At 38.4% G+C, this 18042-nt stretch overlaps 1 long non-coding RNA gene across 2 annotated transcripts; it reads left to right on the top strand.

Annotated features, from left to right (window-relative positions):
- Positions 1 to 1028: 1028 nt before the first annotated feature.
- Positions 1029 to 17384, top strand: LOC125540183. 2 transcript variants are annotated; one of them, XR_007297228.1, is made up of 7 exons: positions 1029 to 1272; positions 2045 to 2119; positions 2208 to 2278; positions 2604 to 2680; positions 3227 to 16822; positions 16906 to 17010; positions 17117 to 17384. It is a non-coding gene; the product is annotated as an uncharacterized LOC125540183 (long non-coding RNA). The 2 variants fall into 2 exon arrangements; XR_007297229.1 differs by lacking the exon at positions 2045 to 2119.
- The last annotated feature ends 658 nt before the right edge of the window (positions 17385 to 18042 follow it).

Here is an 18042-nt window from a genome sequence, read left to right on the forward strand (position 1 = left end):
GGTCGGGCGTGTTGCAACTTGTATACGGTGTCGAAATTCATTCAAACCAGACATGGATGCTTACCAGGCATGCCCGCATGCTTGAAAAGGTTGGGGTCATTTCAAGGGTGTGCAAAAATAGATCATGTTTAATGGAGGATGTTTTTCTACATCCGTCAAACGATACCAGATTTTCCCCATCGTCTTTTATGAGAAATTCAAGGCAGCAAAGCCAAGTTGTTTGGATTTTTGACAAGTTTTGTGTTTTCCGGAGTTTTCGGTGAAAAAGGCCAATAAATGGCTGATTGTGTTGCAATGTGCAAACAATGTTGGAAGTCTTTCAAACCTAACATGGATGCCTCATATGTTCGTGCTAGGCTGCTGCAAAAAGCTAGGGTCAATTATCCATAGTAAAACAAGCCATCAGTTAAGAGGAATGTACTAGACTAGGTCAGACGGGTGCATCCATGAGCATATTGTTTTTCCTAATTTGCATGCTTCTATTATCTTGGAATTTCCTTCGTTATCAATCAGCATGAACATTTTCTTATAGCCTAACCATTTCTTGAAATTTGTCAACAATTTTGAAATTTGAAATTGTGTATGAAAATTTTACAAACTTGAACAAAAATTTTCTAAAATTGTTAGAAATTTTCCAACAATTGATGAAAACTTTAAACATAAATGACAAGTCACATACTTTTAGAAAAATTTATCAACTATTTTTGAAACACAGACATTTGTTAAATTTGTGAATAAAACAAATCAAAAATGGGATCATTTTTTGAAGTTTCAAAACATTTTTAAAATTCTAAACAATATATGAAATCAAGATTTTTTTATTATACCAAACAATTTTTCACATTTTCAAACATGTTTTGAAAAGAATAATAAAGTTTTAAAAGGAGAACAATGAATTAACAACCGGTACCCCACTAGTAGCAGGCCGCCGCCCGGATGGATATACATGGACCAGGCCCACAGAAAATACTACCCAGTGACGGCCCAGGTTATATGTCAAGTTCGGCCCGGTACGCATCTACCCGGCGAAACGGACGGCCGCCGAGATTCGCACCGCGCCGCCTCGCCGCCGCGTTCGACGAGGGCGCGATTCGGGGATGTTTGGGATGCGGGCCAGCGGCGCGGCAACGCCGCGGGCGGTGGGGCGGACGCGCACCTCCACGACGACCCGGCGCTCCTCGACTCCCGCTTCGACGGCGACAAGTTCGACGCGCCCAAGCACTTCTCGCCCTCATCTCTCAGGGCGTCGACGTCGCCCACATCTCCACGCAGGTCCGGCTAGCGTTCCCCTCCTCTCCTCTCATCTCGTCTCGTCTGAGGCCGCGGATTCCGGCGATTGAATTGCGTGTGCTTGCTTTTCTCCCTCTTCAACCTCCCATGTGGAGGCCTGCTGTGCGGCCTTAGGTCTTGATTCTAGCTGTGAGTAATACTAGACGAACACAATCTGATTGTAGCCGTGAGTAATCCTAGTTGAACAGACATGAAGCGTTTGCATTCAGGCAAACTATTTTGTGAGGAAATCTGAAACCTACACAATGCTTCTCCAGTGAAAAACTTCCGTCTGCGTCCAGCATAGTGCACGGAGTGAAAAAATCCACAAAATTAAATCATGTCTGTGGGTAATCCTAGTCTTATTCCTTCCTGAACAGCGTTGCTTCAGTTGATCAAGTACTTCAAAACTGGCATGTGATATCTATCATTCATAACTGTTTCTGTCTTTGCCTCATTGATCTGTCAAGCCGGTGATTCTTGATTACTTCGCCAGCAAGACAATTTGTTCGAATGACTTGGTGGTGGTTTCGCCCGATGTTGGTGGCGTTGCCAGAGCACGCACTTTTGCCAAAAAGCAGATGCACCTCTAACAATTGTAGACAAAAGAAGGCATGGACACAATGTTGCCGAGGCAACAAGTAGTATTATAGCTGGATGAATGGGCGCGAGTGGAAGAACGGCTTAACTTGTTTTACATTCTTGTCCACAGTGGGTATATGAGCAGCTAACTAGGATGCATAGTAAGAAAATACTCATCGAGGCTCTTTTGTAGTTGGTCACGGTTTATCCACTGCTAGTCAATCTGCTGGAAATGTATATTGCATATGGAGATGTGCTGCTTCACAAGGTGCATGCTAGTTTTATTTTTCTGTGCTTTTGTGTGATCAGCTCTGTCAGATTAAACAAGCACAACTTGTCTTGTGCATTTATTGCAGGTAATGAATCTGATTGGAGATGTTAAGAGGAAAAGTGTCTGTTGTGATGGATGATATGATTGATACAGCAGGTAAGTTATCCCATTTAAGTTGTAGGAAACATAATTCTAAGATTGACCATCTCACAGAGTGGCAGTTGAGCCATGATTTAATACAATGATTAAACGCAGAAACTAAATATTATATAGTTAGTTAATTTTATTTAATAAGGTGTGGATACAAGTCATATGACTCGCAATATAGTTTAAACTTGGAAACATGCTGAAGTGTTCCACATTCATGTTTGACAACTGGGAAAGTAAATTACAACATCTTGTTGCATACCAAAAGTAGCTTCCTTTTGACAATCTTTGCTTCTGAATGAATATCCTAATAAGACTATCACAATTAAATTAGGAACTATTGCCAAAGGAGATGAGATGCTGCATCAAGGAGCAAGAGAAGTCTATGCATGCTGTACACATGCTGTTTAGGTACACTGTTTTTTATGCCCATTCCATAATTTGTCTAGTACTAGGAAGTATGCTAGATTAACTACTGAACCTGCTTTGCTATGGGAAAGGCCCATCACCGCACTATATGCCAAGTTACAGACTTGTTCCATCGAGCTGAGAGTTTGATGGAACTAGAGTCTACACCAGTTCGTGCAAGCAATTCAGAAAGTGCGCAGTGTGCTGGTATAGTCAAACATTGTATGTCGAATCTAAACTACAAATCTGGATGGATACAATATCTTCAATAGAATTCAGTGGTGAAAATTACCAAATCGTTGATGCTATGCAAAATTTGGTTTAAACTCATTTGTGGCTTTAGATTCACGTCATGGAAATGTGAACCCAAAGTGCAAACCTTCAATAGAGATTGGAATAATTATGCTGCCTTGCTGCAATTTCTGTTCATTAGAAAAGGCCGAGATGCAATCATTGAACTCGAATTTGAATCATATGTTTTATTCTGTTATTCCGTGTTAACATGTTTAGCTCTGATTTCTTACAAGTGTTTTCACATCCCCTTTTTAGCCCACCCGCCATCGAGAGATTATCAAGTGGTTTGTTTCAAGAAGTAATCATCACAAACACTATCCCTTCGAAGAAGCATTGAAGACTTTGCCGAGCGAGGCAAGCAACCTACTTTGATCATATTGAGCCCATATTTGCATTACACACTTAAAATTATTTTGCATGCATGAAGTATTGTTTACTAGTATTGCTATGCTAAGTAAATTAGCTGGGGTTTAGCTATGCCTATGTGCTTGATATTGACACCCCCTTTGACATTCTTAAAACCCCTCATTTCTAACTGGAGGACCACATACCCACTGGTCACAAATAAATGTGGGTCATAGGTGCAAGTTTAATAGTGCTTAGCCATGCGAGTCATATAAATCCTAGGACTTGGGAAGAATCTTAGCACATTACCCCAATATGGGACGATGTTGAACATAGTATCTTGGTCTGTCTAGTGTACATCCCTCGCTAGGTGGATACCCTATACACTGTGACGAGAATGGACAAACATCAATCATGGGAAATTATGTACCATCAAGTGGACTCTATACTTGCATTGTACTTGAGAAAACTTTTGTTCGATTGTTCAAGTTGTATAGACCTATCACCAAGAGACCTTCAAGATGCAAAGGCTTGCATCTTCAATTGTACAAACTTCAACTTAGTCGGAGTTTCTCCTCTCTCTCAAGCTTAAGCCTTTCTCTAAACCAAACCTAACCCAAGAAACCCAGCCTAACTATCAAGGATGTGATAGCATGGACTTATGCCGATGTACTTAACTTATGGAATTGCAAGAGGACCCATTAAGCACTAACAATTTCTGATTGGAATGAAGCCCTACATGAGATTGTGATTTTGTGACTCAATCATGTTACACCCTTAAGCTCCCAATGTATGCACCAAGTTGGGTTGCCATACAAAAATGGTTTTTGTCAATTAAAAGATGAGGTAGTTTGATGGTGATGTAGAAGTGATACTGAGGAGATGGTAGTCAAAGATATACGGTGGATTATGAGATTTTAGGGCTAGTAGGTGAGCGTGGCGATTATTATATTGATGGACATATCTTTAATTAATCTTGAAACAATTTAGATTTAGTTTGGTGATTGTTATCTTGAAGCTAATTGCATGGTGGATTATGAGATTTCATGTGGATTTGTTAGGTGATTGTGATCTTGAGGAGATAGTTAAAAATGTTCGGTGCATTATGAGATTCTAGAGCTAGTAGGTGAGCATGATGATTATTATATTGTTGGATAAACATATATTTAATTAATCTACGAACAATTTGGCTTTGGTTAGGTGATTGTGATATTTAACTAAATTTCATGGTGATTATGGGATTTTAGTCTACTACGTGAGCATGGTGATTATTATATTGTTGAATAATGAATCTTCAATTAGTATTACAAGAATGTATTTAGTTAAGTCATTATGGTTTTAACCAAATTTTATGGAGCATTATGAGATTTTAGGTGGATTTAGTTATGTGATTGTGCTCTTGAGGAGATAGTAAAAAATGTTTGGTGGATTATGAGATTTTAGGGCTAGTCGGTGAGCATGATGATTATTCTATTTGTGGATAAATATCTTTTATTAATATTGGAGCAATATAAATTTAGTTCGGTACTTGTGATTTTGAACCAAATTTCATGGAGGATTATGATATCTTAGCCTGGATTTAGTTAGGTGATTGCAGTCTTGAGAAGATAGTCAAAGATGTTCGGTGGATTATGAGATTTTAAGTCTAGTATGAGCATGACTATATTATATTGGTTCATAAACATACCTTCCATTAATCTTGGAACAATTTGGATTTAGTTAGGTGATTGTCATCTTGAAGCAAATTTGATGATGTATTATGAGTTTTTGTGCCTCTACTTAGGTGATTGTGATCTTGAGGAGATAGTCAAAGATTTTTGATGGATTATGAGATTTTAGGTCTGGTATGAGCATGCCTACTATTATATTGGTGAATAAACATATTTTGAATTAATCTTGAATTAATTTGGATTTTTATGTAATTTTGATCTTGAAGCAGATTCGACAATGGATTATGAATTTTTGATGGATTTAATTAGGTGCTTGTGATCTTGAGGAGATAGTCAAAAGTGTTCGGTGGATTATGAGATTTTATGTCTAGTACTTGGGAATGGTGATTATTTTATTGGTGGATAAGCAAATCTTCAATTAATCTTGGAACACTTTAGATTTAGTTAGGTGATTGTGATTTGAACCAACTTTCACAATAGATTATGATATCTTAGCCTAGATTTAATTAGGTGATTGTCATCTTGAGAAGATAGTCAAATATGTTCCATGGATTATGAGATTTTAGATATAGTATGAGCATTTCTACTATTATATGAATAAATAAACATATCTTCAGTTAATCTTGGAACAATTTGGATTTATTTAGGTGATTGTCATCTTGAAGCAAATTTGATTAATTATGAGGTTTTGATGGATTTAGTTAGGTGATTGTGGTCTTGAAGCAAATTTGACGACGGATTATATGTTTTTGATAGATTCAATTATGTGATTGTGATTTTGAGGAGATGTTCAAAAATGTTCGGTGGATAGTCAAATTTTAGGTCTAGTATGTGAGAATGGTGATTATATTGGTGGATAAACAAATCTTCAATTGATTTTGAAACACTATGGATTTAGTTAAGAGTGACAGCTAGATAGACAAGACTCCCAACAAGATGACGATAAAGCGTTAGATCATTAAGCTCCATTAGTAGCACGGAGGTGAACATTGAGCTCCATGGGAGTCTCAACAGTGCGCTCATCAGTAAGAGTAACAAGAGCAAGAAGATCCTGGATTATTAACTTTGAGCAAGAAGAGACCCGAAACTCAAGAATGTAGCAAAGATGGCCAAAATCAGACATAAGAAACTCCTTACTAAGACGTGTCATCACAAAGGTAAAATAATATACCCAGGGTCTTTGCCCGTGATGATCATGTCATCAACATATAGAAGAAGACTCTTACCAAGAGCAGAAAGGTGGACAAACAACGTAGGATCATGAGCACTCGCTGAAAACCAGCAACAACCACCCCAGAGGCAAAACACTCAAACTAGGCACAAGGGGCTTGCTTAAAGACATAGAGAGAGCGATGAAGACAATGAAGCATGTCGTCCGGAGCAGAATACCCAGGTGGTGGTTGCATGTAAACCTCCTCATGCAGCTCACCATTAAGAAAGGCATTCTTAACATCAAGCCGAGACAGACCCGTGGCCAATAGAGGCCACAACAAGAAGTGTGCGAGCAGTGGTCATATGGTTTGCACGAGCAAAAAGTCTCATTGTAATCAGGACTCATAATCTGCTGAAAGCTACGAGCCACAAGACGAGCTTTGTAACGCTCAAGAACCATCAGAGCGAGTCATAACATTGTAGACCCACCAAGTGATGGGACGAACACGAGGAGGAAGAGAAACAATGTCCTACTTGCCGATGTGCTCAAGAGCAGCAATCTCCTCTGCTATTGCAAGGTGCCACTTGGTATGAACAACGTGATGATAAGAGATCGGCTCAAGAACAACAGCCCAACGCTTGGAAGACCAAGGCGGTCAACAGACGAAAGCGAACGAGGAAGCAAGTCATAAGTAGGCCGAGGCAGGGAAGATGGCACATCAGTAGACGCATCCACAACATGCGGATGATGTGTATAAAAGTGAGGAAAAGATGGAAGAATACGATTTGAAATCATCGGGATAAACTAAGGTGATGGAGACAAGGAAGCCACTGGTGATGATGGTGTAGAATCCTGTGATAAATGAGGTGAGGAAATCATAGGAGATGATGGTGTTGGCTCTGCAATAGTCGGAGAAGCAGGAGTAGTATGACGAATGGATAAGGGCTCAACAGGAGTGATAGGAGTGTCGGGAAAATTGTGGAAAGAGTCCACTGAAAAGGTCGAGGAAGATGGACGCGGGTAGTAGGGACGAGACTCATCAAAAGTCATATCCCGAGAAATAGTCATCTTGTGACCAACATGATCCCAATAGCGATATCCCTTATGCTCATAGTGGTATCCTAAGAAGACACACACAAGGGACTGAGCAGTCAGTTTGGTGCGTTCACGTGGGGCAAGGACATAGCAAACACAACCAAACATTTGAAGCGTTGAATAATCAGGAAATGATCAAAGTCGTGCCACCCTGCAGAGCAGTGGATTGTCGAAGGTTGATGAGATAGATGGAAGTGGAGACAGACTTGGCCCAAAAGTGCGAGGAAAGAGAGGCAATGACCATCAACGGACGAGCCGTCCCAAGAAGGTGACGATGCTTGCACTCAGTCATGCCATTCTGAGCATGTGCACCTGGATAAGAGAACCGAATGCAAGAGTACCCTGCTCAGCAAGGATTCCACGCAACAGCTTGGGATATATACCTCCCACCATAGTCATCACAGAACACACAAATAGGCGTAGAGAACTGAGTATGAACCATGGCAGCAAAACGCTTATAGATAAGACCTCACTACGAGAAGAAATAAAGTATATCCAGGTGTGTCGAGAGAAGTCACTAGTGATGACCTCCTTTCGAGGCAAAGGGAGATGGACCCCTGACATAAGAGTGAACAAGGTCAAAAGGACGCCGAGACACTGTCTCGTTATGAGTAAGGTAATTGGACATGTTTACATAGCCAACAACCTTGACGGTTTAGAGACATCGTCGAAGACGGATCCAAGAAGGCCACGTCAAACTAAGGATGAGAGATCACAAGTGACCCAAGGCGATGATGCCACTACTGAAAATAACTGGTAGACAAGGCAATAGAGGCAGAGACTGGCGGCAGTGGCAATAGAGGGACTTGATCCTGCATCCCACGTGCCCCGATCCGGATTGGTGTTCTTCTCCTGTTTGCGGCTTGTGGTTTAGAGACATTTTTACATAGCCGACAACCTTGACGGTTTAGAGACATCGTCGGAGACGGATCCAAGAAGACCATGTCAAACTAAGGATGAGAGATCACAAGTGGCCCAAGGCGATGATGCTACTACTGAAAATAATTGGTAGACAAGGCAACAGAGGCAGAGACTGGCGGCGGTGGCAGCAGAGGGACTTGATCTAGCATCCCACGTGCCTGTGCACTCTCCGTACCCTTCCGATCCGGATTGGTGTTCTTCTCCTGTTTGCAGGTTGTGGGTCACGCACTTGATTAAGCACCCCAGGTTCTACTGTGCGCCCTTGGCCCCGGCTTTAGGTAGCGCCTTGTCCTCGGCTCGCCGTGCATAATCCAGGTACGCGTCGACTGTCCGAGCTCCTGCTCACCATTGGTGGTGCTCGAGCGTGTGGTTATGGTGTCGCACAACAAGGGAACACGGGATGTGGGATTGAGACAGCACCCATAGCAACCCGCAGCAAGGCAAAGGATGCCCATCTAGACTGGCAGGGAATGAAGGTGGACACAAAGGTGGATGTTGACTTCATAGAAGTCTCAATAGTGCGCTCATCGGTAAGAGCAGCACGAGCAAGAAGATCTCAAGGAAGTACCAAAGCGAACCAAGACAGGTGGATTATGAGATTTTAAGTATAGTATATGAGCTTGGCTATATTATATTGGTTGATACATATATCTTCCGTTAATCTTGGGACAATATGGATTTAGTTAGGTGATTGTCATCTTGAAGCAAATTTGGCGATGGATTATGAGTTTTTGGTGGATCTACTTAGGTGATTGTGATCTTGTGCGACAGTCAAAGATGTTCAGTGGATTATGAGATTTTAGGTCTATTATGAGCATGACTACTATTATATTAGTGGATACATATATCTTCAATTAAAATCTTGAAATAATTTGGATTTAGTTGCGTGACTTTAATCTTGAAGCAAATTTGACGATGGATTATGAGTTTTTAATAGATTTAATTAGGTGATTGTGATCTTGAGGAGATATTCTAAAATGTTTGGTGGATAATGAGATTTTAGGTCTAGTACGTGAGAATGGTGATTATTATATTGGTGGATAAACATACCTTCAATTAATATTGGAACACTTTGGGTTTAGTTAGGTAATTGTGATTTTTAAACCAAATTTCATGATGGATTATGATATCTTAGGTGATTGTCATATTGAGAAGATAGTCAAAGATGTTCCATGGATTATGAGATTTTTGATATAGTATAAGCATGTCTACTATTATATGAATAAATAAACATATCTTCAGTTAATCTTGGAAGAATTTGGATTTATTTAGGTGATTGTCACCTTGAAGCAAAATGATGGATTATGGGATCTTGATGGATTTAGTTAGGTGATTGTGATCTTGAATAGATAGACAAAGATTCGGTGGATTTTGAGGTTTTGGGACTAATATAAGCATGACTACTACTATATTTGTTGATGAACATAATTTTAACTAATCTTGAATTTTTTGGATTTAGTTAGGTGATTGTGATCTTGAAGCAAATTTGATGACGGTTTGAGTTTTTGATAGTACATGGTTGTGATTTTGAGGCAGGGATGGCAGTTTTACCCATGGGTATGGGTATACGTGGGTACCCTACCCCAAAACAACGGGCATGGGCAAGAGTGCAAGACTTGGCAAAATTTTGTACCCATGAGTAATGGGTATCCATACCCGCAAAATATATGGGTAGGGCATGGATATTAGATTGCGCCCATGGGTAACCCATTGGATACCCAGAAAAAAATAATAAATAAAAATAACTCCTATGACATGTGGGGCCAACATCCAACTCCTATGGCCCAACTCTCAATCCCTCATCCCCTAAACCAACCATAGCTCATAGGCTCGCAACAACCAGCTTGCACTCCTATGTCCTATGTGACTCCTCGAAATGATGAAATCTCGACTGATCACCAACGCACACTTGGCCAATTCTTGAAATAGCAATCCCCAGTTTTTGCTGCCGCCTCCCACTATGTCGGGCTTCCACCAACCGCTTATCGTACTCCCTTATGCTTAGTCAAGTGAGGATTCCATTCGAAGTAACGTAACAGGAGCACCATCTTCAAAACTTCTCGGGATCCGGAGTTTTTCGATAAAAGGTCCCATCCTTCAATATCATGATTGGGTCAACCAGGCCAGATCATAAGTGAAATAGTTTGATCGGGTCGACCAGGTCAGGCCCGATCATGAGTGAATAGAAAATCAAAAACGTACATAGCTGTTCCAGCGGAAATACTTTGTTTAATTCTACCACTTCTACTAGGAGTAGCCTTTTTAGTGCTAGCTGAACGTAAAGTAATGGCTTTTGTGCAACGCCGAAAGGGTCCTGATGTAGTGGGATCGTTCAGATTGTTACAACCTCTAGCAGATGGTTTGAAAGAATTGGCCGCCCACCTGAGGAGGTCGCATCGGTACTAGACAGATCGCCCATTGAATTTTACACTCATTTCACTACTTAAAAATTTAAATGCTCTATGTTGTACCCATTGGGTATAGGGTATTCGATGGGTATGGGCATGGGTGTCAATTTGTGCCCATGGGTACTGAAATGGGTGGGTATAGACAGTTTCTATGGGTATGGGTTTGGGTAGGAGGCTGTACCCACCCATACCCTACCCATTGTCATCCCTAACTTGAAAAAATTGTCGAAATGTTCGGTGGATTATGGGATTTTAGGTCTAGTACATTAGAATGGTGGTTATTTTGGTGTATAAATAGATTTTCAATTAATTTTGGAACAATTTGGATTTAGTTAAGAGATGGTCAAAGTTGCTTGGTGGATTTAGTTTGGTGATTGTGATCTTTAGGAGATTGTGAAAGATGTTCGGTGGATTATGAGATTTTAAGTCTATAATGAGCATGGCTATACTATATTGGTGGATAAACATATCTTCCGTTAATTTTAGAACAATTTGGATTTAGTTAGGTGATGGTCACCTTGATGCAAATTTGACAATGGATTATGAGTTTTTGGTGGATCTACTTATTAGGTGATTGTGATAATATGGAGATAGTCAAAGATGTTCGGTGGATTATGAAATTTTGGGTCTAGTATGAGCATGAATACTATTATATTGGTGGATAAACATATTTTCAATTAATCTAGAGATAATTTGAATTTAGGTAGGTGATTGTGATCTTAAAGCAAATTTACTAGTGGTTTTAGTTAGGCGATTGTGATCTTGAGGAGATAGTCAAATATGTTTGCTGGATTATGAGATTTTTGGTCTAGTATGAGCATGCCTAATATTATGTTGGTGGATAAACAATCATTAATTAATGTTGAAAGAACTTCGATTTAGTTAGGTGTTTATCTTGAAACAAATTTGGTGATGGTTTATGAGTTTTTACTGGATTTAGTTAGGTCACTTTGATTTTGAGGAGATAGTCAAAGATGTTCAGTGGATTATGAGATTTTAGGGTTAGTATGAGCATGACTACTTTTATGTTGGTGATAAACATATCTTCAATTAATCTTGAAACAACTTGGATTTAGTTAGGTGATTATCATTTTCAAGCAAATTTGATGATGGTTATGAGTTTTTAGTGGATTTAGTTAGGTCATTGTGGTTTTGAGAAGATAGTCAAAGATGTTTAGTGGATTATGTGTTTTTGGTGGATTTAGTTCGGTGATTGTGATCTTGAGGAAATGGTTAATGATGCTCGGTGGCTTATGAGATTTTAAGTCTAGCAGGAGCATGGCTATATTATATTGGTTGATTAACATATCTTCCGTTAATCTTGGAACAATCTGGATTTAGTTAGGTGATTGTCATCTTGTAGCAAATTTGATGATGTATTATTAGTTTTTGATGGATCCACTTAGGCGATTGTGATCTTGAGGAGATAGTCAAAAGATGTTCCGTGGATTATGAGATTTTTAGGTCTAGTATGAGCATGACTACTATTATATTGGTGGATAAACATATTTTCAATTAATCTTGGAATAATTAGGATTTAGTCATGTGATTTTGATTTTGAAACAAATTTGACGATGGATTATGAGTTTTTGATGGATTTAATTAGGTGATTGTGATCTTGAGGAGAGATTGAAAAATGTTTGGTGGATTATGAGATTTTAGGTCTAGTACGTGAGAACGGTGATTATTATATTGGTGGATAAACAGATCTTCAATTAATCTTGGAGCATTTTGGATTTAGTTAGGTGATTGTGATTTTTAAACCAAATTTCATGATGGATTATGATACCTTAGCCTGGATTCAGTTAGGTGATTCTCATCACGAGAAGATAGTCAAAGTTGCTCCATGAATTATGAGATTTTAGATATAATATAAGCATGTCTACATTATATGAATAAATGAACATATCTAGTTAATCTTGGTACAATTTGGATTTATTTAGGTGATTGTCATCTTGAAGCAAATTTGATGATGGATTATGAGGTTTTGATGGATTTAGTTAGGTGATTGTGATCTCGAGTAGATAGACAAAGATGTTTGATGGATTATGAGGTTTTAGGACTAGTATGAGCATGACTACTACTATATTGGTTGATAAACATATTTTCAATTAATCTTGAATTTCTGGATTTAGTAAGGTGATTGTCATCTTGAAGCAAATTTGACGATGAGTTTTTGATGGATTCAAGTACGTGGTTGTGGTTTTGAGGAGATGGTCAAAAATGTTTGGTGGATTATGAGATTTCAGGTCTAGTATATGAGAATGGTGATTATGTTGGTGGATAAACATATTTTCAATTAATTGGAACACTTTGGATTTAGTTAAGAGATAGTCAAAGATGTGTGGTGGATTATGAGTTTTTGGTGGATTTAGTTTGATGATTATGATCTTTAGGAGATAGTTAAACATGTTCGATGGATTATGAAATTATCAGTCTAGTATGAGCATGGCTATATTATATTGGTTGATAAACACATCTTTCGTTATTCTTGGAACAATTTGGATTTAGTTAGGTGCTTGTCATCTTGAAGCAAATTTGACGATGGATTATGAGTTTTTGGTGGATCTACTTAGGTGATTCTGATCCTGAGGAGATAGTCAAAGATGTTAGGTGGATTATGAGATTTTAGGTCTAGTATGAGCATGACTACTGTTATATTGGTGGATAAACATATTTTCAATTAATCTTGAAATAATTTGGATTTAGTTATGTGATTTTGATCTTGAAGCAAAGTTTATGATGGATTATGAGTTTTTGATCGATTTAATTAGTTGATTGTGATCTTGAGGAGATAGTAAAAAATGTTCGGTGGATTATGAGATTTGATTATTCTGTTGGAGGATAAACAGTTTTTGAGATTTAATTTAATTAATCCTGGAACCATTTGGATTTAGTTAGGTGATTGTCATCTCAAACCCAATTTCATGGTGGATTATGAGATTTTAGATTTAATACGTGTGAATGGTGAATATTATATTGGTGGATAAACATATCTCTAGTTAATCTTGGAACACTTTGATTTAGTTAGGACATTGTGATCTTTAAGCAAATTTGTTAGTGAATTACTCCCTCCGTCCCAAAATAAATGACTTAAGTTTGTACTAACTTTGTACTAGAGGGAGTATGATATTTTAGGTGGATTTAGTTACGTGATTGTGATCTTGGGGAGATAGTTAACGATGGTCGATGGATTATGACCTTTTAGGTCTAGTGTGAGCATGACTACTATTATGTTGGTAGATAAACATATATTCAATTAATTTGGATTTAGCTAGGTGATTGATCTTGAAGCAAATTTGACGATGGATTATAAGTTTTTGGTGGATTTAGTTAGGTGATTGTGGTCTTGAGGAGCTGTATAAAATATTTGGTGGACTATGAGATTGTAGGTCTAGCACGTGAGCAATGTGATTATTATATTGATGGATAAACAAATCTTCAATTAATCTTGGAACACAAAATTTTACGTTGATTTAGGTAGGTGGATTATGAGTTTTTAGGGTTAAAGGATGAGCATGATGATTATTATATTATTGGATAAACACATATTTAGTTAAATCTTGGAACAATTTAGAGTTTATTAGGTGATTGTGATCTTCAACTAAATTTCATGGTGGATTATAAGATTATTGGTGGATTTAGTTAGGTGAAGCACGTGAGTAATGTGATTATTATATTGATGGATAAACAAATCTTCAATTAATCTTGGAACACTTTGGATTTAGTTAGGTGATTGTGTTCGGTTGATTATGAGATTTTAGGTCTAGTACATGAGCATGGTGATCATTATATTGGTGGATATACAGATTATTCAATTAATTTTGGAACACATTAGATTTAGTTATGTGATTGTGATCGTGAAGCAGATTTATCAGTGAATTATGAGATTTTAGGTAGATTTAGTTAGGTGATTGTGATCTTGAGAAGATAGTCAAAGATGTTCGGGAGATTATGAGATCTTAGGCCTATTAGGTGAGCATGGTGATTATTATATTATCGAATAAACAAATCTTCAAGGAATTTTGCAACAATTTATATTTAGTTAGGTGCTTGTGATCTTGAACAAAAATGCACGGTGAATTACAAAATTTTACGTTGATTTAGGTAGGTGATTATAATCTTGAGAAGATGTTAGGTGGATTATGAGTTTTTAAGGTTAAAGGATGAGCATGATGATTATTATATTATTGGATAAACACATATTTAGTTAAATCTTGGAACAATTTAGAGTTTATTAGGTGATTGTGATCTTTAACTAAATTTCATGGTGGATTATAAGATTATTGGTGGATTTAGTTAGGTGATTGTGCTATTGAGTAGACACTCAAAGATGTTTGATGGATTATGAGATTTTAGGCTAGTAAGTGAGCATGACTATTATTCTATTGGTGGATAAACAGATCTTTAACTAATCTTGGAGCAATTTTGATTTAGTTACATGATTGTGATCTTGAACCAATTTCACAATGGATTATGAGATTTTAGATGGATTTAGTTAGGTAATTGTGGTCTTGAGGAGATGGTCAAAGATGTTTGGTGTATTATGTGATTTTAGGTATAGTATGGGCATGCCTACTTTTATATTGGTGGATTAACATATATTCAATTAATCTTGGAAGAATTTGGATTTACTTATGTGATTGTGATCTTGAAGCAAATTTGACGATGGATTATGAGTTTTTGGTGGATTTAGTTTGTCGATTGTCATCTTGAGGAGATAGTTAAAGATCTTCGATGGATTATGAGATTTTAAGTCTAGTATGAGCATGGCTATATTATATTGGTGGATAAACATATATTTCGCTAATCTTGAAACAATTTGGATTCAGTTAGGTGATTGTCATCTTGAAGCAAATTTGACGTTGGATTATGAGTTTTTGGTGGATCTACTTAAGTGATTGTGATTTTGAGGAGATAGTCAAAGATGTTCGGTGGATTATGAGATTTTAGGTCTAGTATGAGCATGACTATTATTATATTGGTGGATAAACATATTTTTAATTAATCTTGAAATAATTTGGATTTAGTTAGGTGATTTTGATCTTGAAGCAAAGTTTATGATGGATTATGAGTTTTTGATCGATTTAATTAGTTGATTGTGATCTTGAGGAGATAGTAAAAAATGTTTGGTGGATTGTGAGATTTGATTATTTTATTAGTGGATAAACAGATTTTTAATTATTTTTGAGGAATTTGGATTTAGTTAGGTGATTATGATCTTGAACCCAATTTTACGATGGATTATGAGATTTTAGCTGGATCAGTTAGGTGATTGTGGGCTTGAGGAGATAGTCAAAGATGTTTGGTGGAGTATGAGATTTTAGGTCCACCTAGTTTCAATGGATATGCTGCCGACCTTCGGCACGGCTGGTTTCGAATGCGCCGAGGGCTTGGAGTATCACAACAGATTCTTGTACATTCTTACTACAGATACGATTAACATGAGAGATAAACCAACTCCGAATCTGAAGAGCAATGGATGTCGAATCATCAACTAGCTCCGGCCTGTAGCTTGTTCAGCACCATAAGACAATCTGAAGCCAGAATCATCACTCGCCAGTAGCCTTCTGGTAGAGCAAAATGCAAAGTCAGAGGGCATCAAGCAAAACAAGGCCCGGAGTATATACTGCAGCATCCTAGTGAGGCATGACGCTGCTGGAAGGTCCTGTATTGAGAACACGATACAACATTATGTGAAGTCCAAGGCTGATTGGTGGACAAATGTCGTGAGCATATCCGGCGTGGTGCTACAGTTGACAAGACTGTCTGCCGCCAAAATCTTGGAAGGTTAACTCATTTGTGGCTGAAGGCAGAACAAGTGAGACAACACAACTACTTGAAAGATGGGTCATATGTGACACCTGAAGAAGCAGGTTCTGTTTATCCAACTATTTCCCGTGCACATCTTTGGCACAAGGTCCATGAAAATGTTGCTATGAATCTTTGACAAGTTCTGGTTCAGGAGGATGTGCTGGAGATTGAGACAGTACAGAAGGAGACAATACATCCAAGGAAGAGTTGCAAGATGAACAGTTCATGTGCAGATGTTGTTTTTGCTGCACATAGGGGCAGATGTCCAAACCAAGCTTAGTTTCTGAGTCAAAGGATGTCTTCGATCAGAAAGCCAGTAACAAGCACTGGATTCATGTGCAACCAAGATGGGGAGATTACGATTCACATGACATAGAATGTTACGCAAGAGCAAAATTTATGGACTACATGACAGATAATTTGTCCATCTACCGTTCTCCGACTGGTATGATTTTGAGTGTCCATCGACTGCCAATTTCTTGCCTTGCCGAGTCTTCTGTGCTTAATGTTGATTAATATTTCTTGCAGGGGTGATGATTGGACTTGATCTAGCTTATAATTTACACTCTGCTTTTGGTAATTGGTTCCCCGGGTTAAAGCCCCTCCTTCAGCAAGCAATGAACAAGATCGATGGTAATAACCATGCTAACTGTAACAAATCTAGATATCTCTGTTGTAGTAAAAAAATGTCTTATTTAATACAGTAAATGACATGCTAGTTTATTTTCTCTTTTGACAGTCAAATCATGTTCTGTATGTGCTGAGGGAGAGAATAGGAAAGGGTCTTCAGTTGTATTCTGAACCCACCACCCACCAAGCCATATCTGTCTTCACAGAACTACGGCACGGAGAGATATTCAGCAATCAAATCATATGGTTTGTGGATGACACAGATGTCTATCGAGGAGTTACCATTCACAAAACCGAGGGTAACTTGACGGCCAAACCAATCAATGGTGCTATCTTTATTTTCAATCCAAGAACTGGTGAACCAACTATTTCTGAAGGTTTGTTCCCTTTGTTTTGCTTTTAGCTCTAGTTTTCTTGCAATTATGACGTACTGCGCAGTATCACAACTTGGAAGACTTGAATGAAAATGCATTATAATCTGCAGGTCATCCACACAAGTGTATGGGCAGGAAAAAACCGTCGAGGGCAGGACAAAGCTAATTATTGTGGCAAGGAAGGGTATGTTGGATCCCTTGGAAGTCAAAGCAAATTATTGTGACAAGGAAGGGTATGAGCAAGCAGCATTTGCATCGAAGACAGATTTGCGTGTCAGGGCCATCTCTGCTATGAACCTGTATCTCCGGGTCAACCACATTTATGTTAACTCGGATGATATAAAGGTCAGAGGAGCAATTTATGTTCTTCGATTTACCCATAAAATCGCCAAATAACAATGGTCAAATGGCTACTGACTGTGTGTATATTCTGTCTACAGGGGACTGGCTATACTTACATCACGCCAAAGAATATATTGAAGAATTTGATATGCATAGCAGATCTACGGACACAGGTTGCAGGTTTCCTGTATGGGCTGAGTCCACAGGATAATCCTCAAGTCAAGGAGATGAGATTATCCATTCCGCCACAGCATGGAAGTCACCAAATGGTGAATTTGCCAGCGAATCTCCCAGAGCACGAGTTCCTTGCTGACTTGGA

The sequence above is a fragment of the Triticum urartu genome, chromosome 2 (assembly GCF_003073215.2).
Source record: "Triticum urartu cultivar G1812 chromosome 2, Tu2.1, whole genome shotgun sequence".
NCBI lineage: Eukaryota > Viridiplantae > Streptophyta > Magnoliopsida > Poales > Poaceae > Triticum > Triticum urartu.